Below are 13,462 nucleotides of genomic sequence, written 5' to 3' on the forward strand. Positions count from 1 at the left end.
CAGTCTAGGGAAAACCATTACCATGCTTCTCTCAGTGACCCGACGGATCAGTTCCAGTGTGCCTCTCCAGGCGGGGCAAGCCGCCCCAGAAGAAATAGGAGCAGTAGAAAGTATTATCTGGGGTAGGGGAATAGGTTGCATAGTGGGAGGTGAGAGGGTGGGGGATAGGGAAATAGAAGGTGGAGGTGAGAGAGTGTGGGTCAGTGATTGCAGGTGAAAGAGAGCAGATGGGGGGGTCTGTGACAAGGGTCCCGGATTGCCCATCTATCTAGAGTTTTCTTGGTAATAAAACCAGGGTTCCCATATCTGCCAGTAGAGATCTTCTTTATCCATATTGAAGTAAAAACCTTGCTCCATCTTGGCATATGTCTGTATTATGGAGGTGATGGCTGCAATGTCTGGGGGTTGTGTCTGTTTCCAGGCTCTCGCTATCGCCAGTTTAGTGGCCGCAAGGACAAAAATTAGTAGTTTAGACAGAGGGGCCTGAATATGTCTCGGGAATATGTGCAGTAGAGCTATATCAGGGGTAAGTGGTCTATCAAGCCCTAGGGTAGAACAAAGGGAGGACACTTGCGCCCACAGCTGCTTTAACCTAGGGCAGTCCCACCATATATGTATATCAGAACCTCTCAAATCGCAGTCTCTCCAGCAGAGAGGAGATGTTGTAGGAAACATCTGGGAAAGTCTAGAGGGAGTATAGTACCATTTTAGAAACAATTTCATATACGATTCTAGAGTGTTCGCACAATGTACTGTCTTCTTGGTTAGTGTCATTGCCTTGTGTAGATCTTTGTCAGTGATTGGTCTGCACAAGTGTCCCTCCCAAGCTCTAAGTTGCCAAGGTCTGTCTTTGTTTGTGGATGACTGTAGTAAGTTGTAATGAAATGAGATAAGTTTAGGGGTCCTAACAGGGAGTTGCCACAATTTTTCCCAGGTGGTCAAAGGTCTATTAGGGCCTTTAGGGAATCCCCAAGAGATCAAGAAAGCGTATAGTCTAGAGTACTCGAATTTAATCCATACGGGGGGGTTTGGAATGACAGATCTTACATTACTCGGGGCGACCAAAGTGCCCGAGGGATATAGCTGGGAGATCGTTTTCAAATCCCAGACACCCCATCTCTGTATATGTGTGTCAAGTAGGGCTGCAAGCAAAGCGGGTAAAGACTGGATAGGAGATGGGTGCGGAGCAACCTCCGGCAGATTTCGAAGGGTATACCAAATTTTCAAATTTTCTCTAATAATGACATTTTTAATTCCCAGAGTGTCTAATCGATAGGCAGGAATCCATGGCAGGTCAGATAGCCTCAGACCTGTAGGGAGATCACAAGCCTCAATAGTCTTCCATCCTTGCGGTTCACTTTTATCTGCCCATGCTAAAATATGAGAGAGCCTGGCGGCCTCATAGTACCCGCGAATACTAGGCATAGCTACGCCTCCTTGGTCATACTTTTTCTGAAGCATCTTTGCTGCAATACGAGGCTTAGAGTTACCCCAGATATACTTTTGACCTAGAGATTGGAGCTTATCTATAAGGGCACTAGGAACATTGAGGGGAATGCAGCGGAAGTAATAAAGAATTTTGGGCAGGATCGTCATCTTAAAAGAGGCTATGCGGCCCAGCCATGAGATTTCTTTGAAGTTCCATGAAGTGGTGAGCTCAGTAACTTCTTTAATAATATTTGAGTAGTTTATAGCAAGTACTGCTTTCGGATCTGCCCCAAGTTGGATCCCCAAGTGACGGATGGTGGAATGTGACCATTGAAAGGAGTATGAGGTTCGCAAGATATCTAGTTCAAAAGTAGGGAGACCAACAGGCAGAGCCTCGGTCTTAGAGACATTGACCTTATAATAACTATGGGCACCAAATTTGGAGACAAGATCCAGGAGGGCAGGTAGTGAGCCCAGTGGGTTTGTAAGGAATAGTGTCACGTCATCCGCGAACAATGCAATTTTTGCAGTTTGGCCGGAAAACTGTACACCCTGTATCATACGTGAATTTCTAATGGCTTGGGCCAAAGGTTCAATGGCAAGTGTGAAAATTAGGGGTGATAGGGGGCACCCCTGTCTAGTGCCATTCGTGATACAAATTTCCGGAGAGGCAAAACCCAAGCCCTTAACAACCGCAGATGGAGAGGAGTATAAGGCGCGGATAGCTGTTATCACTTCGCCTGGCATGCCGAATTGGGCTAGTGTACACCACAAGTAATCCCATCTGACCCTGTCAAACGCTTTTTCTGCGTCTAAAGACAGGGCCAGCATGGGAAGTTTTAAACGAGATGCCTCTATGAGAACATTCAGCATTTTCCGAGAATTATCTGGCCCTTCTCTACCAAAGGTAAATCCAACCTGATCTGAGTGTATTACCTTCAGGAGTAGGGTATTAAGGCGGTTGGCCCAAAGTTTGGCATAGAGCTTTACATCGCCATTAATCAGCGAGATTGGCCTGTAGCTGGTACATTGAGTTGGATCTTTATTTGGCTTGGGGATTGGTAGAATTATTGCCTGCAGGAATTCTTTAGTAAAAAGGCCTGACTCTCGAGCTTCCGAAAAAACCTTGAGAAGGATTTTATTTAAATCAGCTTTAAAGAGCTTGTAGAAGGATGCCGGGTATCCATCCGGGCCCGGGGCTTTATTATTTTGGGTATGCTTGATGGCTAAATTAATTTCAGTTAGGGAGAATGGGGCCTTAAGTATTTCTTTATCTTCCTCTGATAGAGTGGGCAGATTAAGACTTTGTAGGAAATCCTTCACTTCTGATATGGGAGATTCTTCACCAGCCATTGAAGGATGAAGATGGTATAAATCGGAGTAATAGGCCGCAAAGGTTTGTCCAATTTCTTTAGGCGAGGAGACCGATATGGTCCCCTGTTTGAGTGACAGAATTCTAGCTGCCGCAGTTCTACCTCTTAGTTTGTTCGCTAAGAGTGTCGAGGCCTTATTACCCTGACAGTATAATAACTTTTTGAATCGAGTATGGGCTTCTTTAACTCTCTCCAACTCTTTGTCTGCTATTTGCGCCCTAAGCGTTTTGATTTTATCAGCCAGAAGGCCCGATGGGGAAATCTTATTTTCTTGTTCAGTCAGTCGTAATTCTGTCATAAGAAGGCCCAGAGGGGCTTTCAACTGATGTCTAAGTTTTGCCTGCCTCCGAATGCAGATTCCTCTCACAAACGCCTTCAGGGCAGCCCAAACTGTTTGAGATGGCATGCCTGGAGTTTCGTTTAGACTTAAGAATTCTCTTATAGAGTTTTGGAGGGATGTCCTAAAAGGCTTATCCTGGAGGGCCTGTTTAGGGAATTTCCAGCTAGGCCTAGACATAGTTGTTTGGTCAGTGGAAAGAGTGAACATGAGAATATCGTGGTCCGACCAAGCACAAACCTTTATATGCGACATTAAAACTCTGTCAAGTGTCCATGGATCTGTGAAAAAATGGTCCAGTCTCGAATAAGAGTGGTGTGGTCTAGAGAAGTATGTGTAATCTCTGTCATTATGGTGGTATGCCCTCCAAATATCATAAAGATTGTGCCGGATTATATGCTGACGGAATTTGTTGGCAGTATTTATGGTATATGTGTCAATTTTTTTCTCCTTCTGAACTTTCTTGTCAACTAGGGGGTCCCACACCATATTGAAATCGCCCCCTAGAATCAGAGTTCCAGTCTTGTATTTTTCTACTTTAGACAGTATCCCTTTCAAGAAATTGGGCTGCGATTGGTTAGGGGCATAGATATTTACCAATGTGAATAGAATCCCGTTAAGCTTACAGGTAAGTAAGAGGTATCTACCCTGAGAGTCTTTTTCTTCATAGATATGTTCAAAGTGTATAGTTTTATGTATAGCAATAGCCACCCCTCTAGATTTCTCAGAGTGAGAGGCTAGAATCACAGTGGGATAGTCTGGGGTCTTATATGGGGCCTGGGAGGACGCTAACCAGTGTGTCTCTTGTAAAAAGATAATTTGTATTTTGAGAGCCTTCATGGTATTTGTAAGCATGCTTCTTTTATCTTGCGAGTTGAGACCCTTAGCATTCAATGTTGCAAAAGAGATATTATTAGGGATCGACATGTTTGCAGGCATAGGAAACTAGGGAAATGAGAGGGAAGAAGATAATGGAGAGGGGAATAGGGTTAAGGCACGAAACTTACCCCGCCTGGATCTGCACACCGAAATATGACTCTTGGTAATCTTAGGTTAAGAAGTTCTGGTCTATTTTCAGAGAGGCCTCGAGAGACCAAGTGCCAAGGGAACTATAATTGTTACCTGAAAGAAGAAGTATAATTAGCCTGGGATTATTTATGTAATATAAACAGTACGACCTATATTGTTAATACTAAACCAAGTTTACTCGGGTGTATTTGCTTAAAGTGGAAGTGTATTAACAAGTATGATGATCCGCCGGATCACCAAATGGAGAAGCGTATCTAGGAATTAGACTAACTTCTCCTGTCCCCTTAGAAGGGGATATCACAAATATAATTTGCGTATGTGTGTGGGGGGGGGCGGCACAAGTATATCAACTTGTAGGAGTAGATTGACTAATCATGGGGGAATGTGAACTGTAGAACAGCAATCAAAACTCAGATTAATTGACATAGTAACATAAGTCTACATTCAGTGCTATTAGTCTGTTGCATGTTATAACCATATATACAAATTTCAATTGGATCTAGATTTAGTCTAAAACAAATCTTGCTATACATCTGTTAAACAGTTTGCAGCATAGATTATTTGGAGAAGGGGAGATATTCGCGATCTTCAACATCTGAAAAAATAGGATGTTTAGTAAATAGAGGCAAACGCCTCAGGGCGGCTTTTCTGATTCCGACAAAGGATCCCGAATCTCCACCTCTTCAACATGAAACAAGTACCTAAACAGAAACTTAAGTATCTATAACAAAACTCGTAATGGCATATATCATTTGAAAAAGTGGTATCATATCATTTTTTGTCTCTCAGAAGAACAGTGGCTAAACTTCAGTTGAATCTAGATATTAGTTTTAAGCGATTCTTACTGTATGCCTGTAAAACTGTTCGAATCATAACCTAGTTGGAGAAGAGGAGATAGTCTCGACCCTCAACATCTAAATAAAAGGGAGAAAGGATGTTTAGTAGATGGAGGCAAAACGCCTCACGCTAGATTTTCTGTTACTAACAAGGAATCTCGAATCTCCTCCTCTGCAACATGGAACAAGTATATAAACAGAAATAGAAGTATACACAACAGAACTTATAACGACATATATACCTAAACAGAAACATAAGTGTACACAACAAAACTTGTACTGGTATATACATCATTTGAGAAAGTGCTATCATATCATTTTTTATCTCTTAGAAGAGCAGCAACTGAGGAAATTTGTTTTCCTATAGAAGGCTTTTGTGGTCCAGGTGTGAAGTCTGGGGCTCCAGCTCGTAATTTAGGTTGGGGGGCCAGAGGGAGTGTATTAGGGCCAGATGTATTAGGTAATGAGTCCCTTCTTGTTCTAGATTCAGGTGTTATCAGATCCCACTCTTTAAGCAAATCAAATCCCTCCTGAATGGTGAGAATGGTATGGGTTTCCCCATTTTTTGAGACTATCAATTTCGTCGGGTATCCCCATCTATATCTAATATTTTCAGCTCTTAGGATTTGGGTAATGTTCCTAAAGGTTCTTCGTCTTTGTAGGGTGAAGCTTGAAATGTCTGGAAAGACCGATACCTGCTGGAACTTTTCTGGTAGTTTTGGTTTATTGGCCAATTCTTTCATTATTTTCTCCTTATGGGTGAAGAAGTGTATCCTAGCAAGGACATCTCTCGGCTTATCTTGAGATACCGACCTTGGTCTTGCCACTCTGTGGACCCTATCTAATAGGAAACTTGTCGGGTCGGTATCAGGCAATACAGACTTACAAAACTCTAAAACATATGGTTCCAGATCTTGTGAGCCAATTTCCTCAGGTATCCCTCGGAACCTCAAGTTATTCCGTCTGGATCTGTCCTCCATATCGGCCAATTTTATCTCTAGGTCTGATAACTGGGTTGCCAAGCTCTGGGAATAAGCTAGAAGATGAGCCTGATCCACCGTAAGATCTTCTTGTTTGCGTTCTAGGGTGTCCGTCCGTTCCCCTAGTGACGCAATCTCCCTGCGTAGCTCAGCTGTAGAACCTTTTATTTCTTTAGTTAATGTGTCCTGAAGAAGGTTCATTCGTTTAGTGAGAGCATCCACAATAGATGTAGATATTGCGTCTGATGCAGGAGCTTGGGAGCTAATGCTGTTGTCAGATTCACTATCATCCATCACAGAAGTAGAATCTCGGTATGCTTGAGCTTTATGAGACATGTGGCCTTTAAAGTGGTCAACTACTGTCTTCTTGGGTGGTTGGGATAGCCTTGGCCTTCTTCTAGAAGTTTGGGACATGCTCTGTTTCCTGTCTTCAGTTGTAGAAGTGTAGCCAACTGTAATCTAGTCAGATATTGCACTGGAATGTATGATAGCAATTATAAAGAGTAGATTGTAGAGGATTGTGACATAGTCCCCCTGATGTCAATCTTAGGTTAAGCAGCCATGTTCAACATATTGCCTGCAAGCAGGGGAAATTGTAATAATATACTGTGTATCAATAGAATGTCCTGTTTAACTGCACAGCAAAACTGATTATTCAATATTCTACAGAGTATAGATGGCTCAGTTTTAATTAAGGTATAGATGTTTGTCTAGTTCCCTTGTCACTGCGCTTGTTCTATATGCGCCAGGAGGGTGCAGAGGAAGTCTATTGTGTATTACTCCGGCCCTTCCAAGTGCAATTATCCTTCCAGCCTAGGCACTGTTTAAGCCTGAGGTATATTGCTTTAACTGGCATATCAATCTCCAGCTCCTATTCCCTGCGCTGTTCAGAAGGGGTAGGGGAGCTTAATAGTTAGATGAGTATAACAGTAGCAAGCATTCAGTATTGTAAAATAAAGCCCTGTATGAGCAAGGCGTCGCTTTTATGTCTTGTAAATACCCCAGGGCAGAGGTTGAAATAGTTATGTTGTATTTCGTTTGTATCCTCAGCTTAATCTCAATGAGCTGTTAAATAATATGTGCCAATAGTTATTGTAGTCCAAAGGCTGATTTGGCCGGGTTAATGTCTCAATGTGATGCCTGAGTTATTAAGTTAGGGAGTGCTACGTAGTGCCTGCAGGGTGGGAGGCTGACTGGCTATTGATAGTTCCCGATGTATAACAAGTTTATTAAAGTCTGCGGTAGTGGGGGCTATCAGTATAGAAATGTCGTGCTTTTGTGTCTCACCCTCCGTTCAGGCTGATGTCAGTTTCCAGCAGCGCGTCTCTTCTGGTCTCAAGACGTTCTCCTCCAGGGTAGGCCGCAAAGATGGCGGAATTCGCGCCAAAATGCAGGGCACAGCGCGCACCCCTTCTCCGATGCCTCCAAAGAAGACCGGTATGTACCGGTAAGTGAAAAGTAGGAACCGGGTCCACTCCCGGGTTGTAATAAAAGCCAGGTCACTGAGAAAAGACTGCCCGATTAAGTAAGTGTCCTTGCGTGGCGTCTCTCAGGCAGGTCTGATGTGCGGCACTGAGCTGCTGCTCCGGAGCGGAGCCCCGACCCTCCGGGCAGCAGCGATGAGTGTAGGGAGAGAGGAGGGTGAATGCCAGGGACAGGCAAAGGCAGGATCAAGGCTGTACCGCAAGGTAGATATGCACCTCCGGCTCCTGTAAAGATGGTGTGCTGCTTCCGAACTGGGTCAGAGGTATGCTGTTGTAATGTTCATGCAGCGTGTCTTTCACAGCCTCAGGCGAAAACTTCGATAGCAGGAGATCTGATATACTATATTTTAGGGTTGGCTAGGAAAAATATGGACTTTATATATTAAAATAGAAGTTTACTAAGAGAGAGCTCTGTCGACACACGTCTTCCTAGCTAGACGGTTAGCTCCGCCCCCATTGTTGTAATTTTTTAAAAACCCAAAGGCTCTTTTCAGAAACATTTAGTTAATTTAATTTAATTTTCAGAGCCATTAACCCCTAGCTTGCCAGTGATCACTATATATCACTGGCAGTAGCATAGGTGCACTTTTTTTTTTGCTGCATTTTTTTAGGGGTTAATTTTGTTGTTGTAATTTTTTTAAAAAACCCAAAGGCTCTTTTCAGAAACATTTAGTTAATTTAATTTAATTTTCAGAGCCATTAACCCCTAGCTTGCCAGTGATCGCTATAAATCACTGGCAGTTGCATAGCTGTACTTTTTTGCTGTCTGCGCATTTTTTTAGGGGTTAATTTTGTTGTTGTAATTTTTTAAAAACCCAAAGGCTCTTTTCAGAAACATTTAGTTAATTTAATTTAATTTTCAGAGCCATTAACCCCTAGCTTGCCAATGATCGCTATAAATCACTGGCAGTTGCATAGCTGTACTTTTTTGCTGTCTGTGCATTTTTTTCGGGGTTAATTTTGTTGTTGTAATTTTTTAAAAACCCAAAGGCTCTTTTCAGAAACATTTAGTTAATTTAATTTAATTTTCAGAGCCATTAACCCCTAGCTTGCCAGTGATCGCTATAAATCACTGGCAGTAGCATAGCTGTACTTTTTTGCTAGTTAATTTAGTTAATTAATTTAGTTAATTTAATTTAATTTTCAGAGCCATTAACCCCTAGCTTGCCAGTGATCGCTATAAATCACTGGCAGTTGCATAGCTGTACTTTTTTGCTGTCTGTGCATTTTTTTTAGGGGTTAATTTTGTTGTTGTAATTTTTTAAAAACCCAAAGGCTCTTTTCAGAAACATTTAGTTAATTTAATTTAATTTTCAGAGCCATTAACCCCTAGCTTGCCAGTGATCGCTATAAATCACTGGCAGTAGCATAGCTGTACTTTTTTGCTAGTTAATTTAGTTAATTAATTTAGGCCTAGATTTAGAGTTCGGCGGTAAAAGGGCTGTTAACGCTCCGCGGGCTTTTTTCTGGCCGCACCATAAATTTAACTCTGGTATCGAGAGTTAAAACAAATGCTGCGTTAGGCTCCAAAAAAGGAGCGTAGGGCATTTTTACCGCAAATGCAACTCTCGATACCAGAGTTGCTTACGGACGCGGCCGGCATCAAAAACGTGCTCGTGCACGATTCCCCCATAGGAAACAATGGGACTGTTTGAGCTGAAAAAAAACCTAACACCTGCAAAAAAGCAGCGTTCAGCTCCTAACGCAGCCCCATTGTTTCCTATGGGGAAACACTTCCTACGTCTGCACCTAACACTCTAACATGTACCCCGAGTCTAAGCACCCCTAACCTTACACTTATTAACCCCTAATCTGCCACTCCCGCTATCGCTGACCCCTGCATATTATTATTAACCCCTAATCTTCCGCTCCGTAAACCGCCGCAACCTACGTTATCCCTATGTACCCCTAATCTGCTGCCCTAACATCGCCGACCCCTATGTTATATTTATTAACCCCTAATCTGCCCCCCACAACGTCGCCGACACCTACCTACACTTATTAACCCCTAATCTGCCGAGCGGACCTGAGCGCTACTATAATAAAGTTATTAACCCCGAATCCGCCTCACTAACCCTATCATAAATAGTATTAACCCCTAATCTGCCCTCCCTAACATCGCCGACACCTACCTTCAATTATTAACCCCTAATCTGACGACCGGAGCTCACCGCTATTCTAATAAATATATTAACCCCTAAAGCTAAGTCTAACCCTAACACTAACACCCCCCTAACTTAAATATAATTTTAATCTAACGAAATAAATTAACTCTTATTAAATAAATTAATCCTATTTAAAGCTAAATACTTACCTGTAAAATAAACCCTAATATAGCTACAATATAAATTATAATTATATTATAGCTATTTTAGGATTAATATTTATTTTACAGGTAACTTTGTATTTATTTTAACTAGGTACAATAGCTATTAAATAGTTAAGAACTATTTAATAGTTACCTAGTTAAAATAATAACAAATTTACCTGTAAAATAAATCCTAACCTAGGATATAATTAAACCTAACACTACCCTATCAATAAAATAATTAAATAAACTACCTACAATTACCTACAATTAACCTAACACTACACTATCAATAAATTAAATAAACACAATTGCTACAAATAAATACAATTAAATAAACTAGCTAAAGTACAAAAAATAAAAAAGAACTAAGTTACAGAAAATAAAAAAATATTTACAAACATAAGAAAAATATTACAACAATTTTAAACTAATTACACCTACTCTAAGCCCCCTAATAAAATAACAAAGCCCCCCAAAATAATAAATTCCCTACCCTATTCTAAATTAAAAAAGTTACAAGCTCTTTTACCTTACCAGCCCTGAACAGGGCCCTTTGCGGGGCATGCCCCAAGAAGTTCAGCTCTTTTGCCTGTAAAAAAAAACATACAATACTTCCCCCCCCAACATTACAACCCACCACCCACATACCCCTAATCTAACCCAAACCCCCCTTAAATAAACCTAACACTAATCCCCTGAAGATCTTCCTACCTTGTCTTCACCATCCAGGTATCACCGATCCGTCCTGGTTCCAAGATCTTCATCCAACCCAAGCGGGGGTTGGCGATCCATAATCCGGTGCTGAAGAGGTCCAGAAGAGGCTCCAAAGTCTTCATCCTATCCGGGAAGAAGAGGCGATCCGGACCGGCAACCATCTTGATCCAAGCGGCATCTTCTATCTTCATCCGATGACGACCGGCTCCATCCTGAAGACCTCCACCGCGGACCCATCTTCTTCCGGCGACGTCCAACTGCAGAATGACGGTTCCTTTAAGGGACGTCATCCAAGATGGCGTCCCTCGAATTCCGATTGGCTGATAGGATTCTATCAGCCAATCGGAATTAAGGTAGGAATATTCTGATTGGCTGATGGAATCAGCCAATCAGAATCAAGTTCAATCCGATTGGCTGATCCAATCAGCCAATCAGATTGAGCTCGCATTCTATTGGCTGTTCCGATCAGCCAATAGAATGCGAGCTCAATCTGATTGGCTGATTGGATCAGCCAATCGGATTGAACTTGATTCTGATTGGCTGATTCCATCAGCCAATCAGAATATTCCTACCTTAATTCCGATTGGCTGATAGAATCCTATCAGCCAATCGGAATTTGAGGGACGCCATCTTGGATGACGTCCCTTAAAGGAACCGTCATTCTGCAGTTGGACGTCGCCGGAAGAAGATGGGTCCGCGGTGGAGGTCTTCAGGATGGAGCCGGTCGTCATCGGATGAAGATAGAAGATGCCGCTTGGATCAAGATGGTTGCCGGTCCGGATCGCCTCTTCTTCCCGGATAGGATGAAGACTTTGGAGCCTCTTCTGGACCTCTTCAGCACCGGATTATGGATCGCCAACCCCCGCTTGGGTTGGATGAAGATCTTGGAACCAGGACGGATCGGTGATACCTGGATGGTGAAGACAAGGTAGGAAGATCTTCAGGGGATTAGTGTTAGGTTTATTTAAGGGGGGTTTGGGTTAGATTAGGGGTATGTGGGTGGTGGGTTGTAATGTTGGGGGGGGGTATTGTATGTTTTTTTTTACAGGCAAAAGAGCTGAACTTCTTGGGGCATGCCCCGCAAAGGGCCCTGTTCAGGGCTGGTAAGGTAAAAGAGCTTGTAACTTTTTTAATTTAGAATAGGGTAGGGAATTTATTATTTTGGGGGGCTTTGTTATTTTATTAGGGGGCTTAGAGTAGGTGTAATTAGTTTAAAATTGTTGTAATATTTTTCTTATGTTTGTAAATATTTTTTTATTTTCTGTAACTTAGTTCTTTTTTATTTTTTGTACTTTAGCTAGTTTATTTAATTGTATTTATTTGTAGCAATTGTGTTTATTTAATTTATTGATAGTGTAGTGTTAGGTTAATTGTAGGTAATTGTAGGTAGTTTATTTAATTATTTTATTGATAGGGTAGTGTTAGGTTTAATTATATCCTAGGTTAGGATTTATTTTACAGGTAAATTTGTTATTATTTTAACTAGGTAACTATTAAATAGTTCTTAACTATTTAATAGCTATTGTACCTAGTTAAAATAAATACAAAGTTACCTGTAAAATAAATATTAATCCTAAAATAGCTATAATATAATTATAATTTATATTGTAGCTATATTAGGGTTTATTTTACAGGTAAGTATTTAGCTTTAAATAGGATTAATTTATTTAATAAGAGTTAATTTATTTCGTTAGATTAAAATTATATTTAAGTTAGGGGGGTGTTAGTGTTAGGGTTAGACTTAGCTTTAGGGGTTAATACATTTATTAGAATAGCGGTGAGCTCCGGTCGTCAGATTAGGGGTTAATAATTGAAGGTAGGTGTCGGCGATGTTAGGGAGGGCAGATTAGGGGTTAATACTATTTATGATAGGGTTAGTGAGGCGGATTCGGGGTTAATAACTTTATTATAGTAGCGCTCAGGTCCGCTCGGCAGATTAGGGGTTAATAAGTGTAGGTAGGTGTCGGCGACGTTGAGGGGGGCAGATTAGGGGTTAATAAATATAATATAGGGGTCGGCGGTGTTAGGGGCAGCAGATTAGGGGTACATAGGGATAACGTAGGTGGCGGCGCTTTGCGGTCGGAAGATTAGGGGTTAATTATTGTAAGTAGCTGGCGGCGATGTTGTGGGGGGCAGATTAGGGGTTAATAAATGTAATATAGGGGTCGGCGGGGTTAGGGGCAGCAGATTAGGGGTACATAAGTATAACGTAGGTGGCGGTCGGAAGATTAGGGGTTAACATTTTTAATCGAGTGGCGGCGATGTGGGGGGAGCTCGGTTTAGGGGTACATAGGTAGTTTATGGGTGTTAGTGTACTTTAGGGTACAGTAGTTAAGAGCTTTATAAACCGGCGTTAGCCAGAAAGCTCTTAACTCCTGCTTTTTTCAGGCGGCTGGAATCTTGTCGTTAGAGCTCTAACGCTCACTGCAGAAACGACTCTAAATACCGGCGTTAGAAAGATCCCATTGAAAAGATAGGATACGCAAATGGCGTAGGGGGATCTGCGGTATGGAAAAGTCGCGGCTGCAAAGTGAGCGTTAGACCCTTTAATCACTGACTCCAAATACCAGCGGGCGGCCAAAACCAGCGTTAGGAGCCTCTAACGCTGGTTTTGACGGCTACCGCCGAACTCTAAATCTAGGCCTTAGTTAATTTAATTTAATTTTCAGAGCCATTAACCCCTAGCTTGCCAGTGATCGCTATAAATCACTGGCAGTTGCATAGCTGTACTTTTTTGCTGTCTGTGCATTTTTTTTAGGGGTTAATTTTGTTGTTGTAATTTTTTAAAAACCCAAAGGCTCTTTTCAGAAACATTTAGTTAATTTAATTTAATTTTCAGAGCCATTAACCCCTAGCTTGCCAGTGATCGCTATAAATCACTGGTAGTAGCATAGCTGTACTTTTTTGCTAGTTAATTTAGTTAATTAATTTAGTTAATTTAATTTAATTTTCAGAGCCATTAACCCCTAG

Source organism: Bombina bombina, chromosome 6 (genome assembly GCF_027579735.1).
Source record: "Bombina bombina isolate aBomBom1 chromosome 6, aBomBom1.pri, whole genome shotgun sequence".
NCBI lineage: Eukaryota > Metazoa > Chordata > Amphibia > Anura > Bombinatoridae > Bombina > Bombina bombina.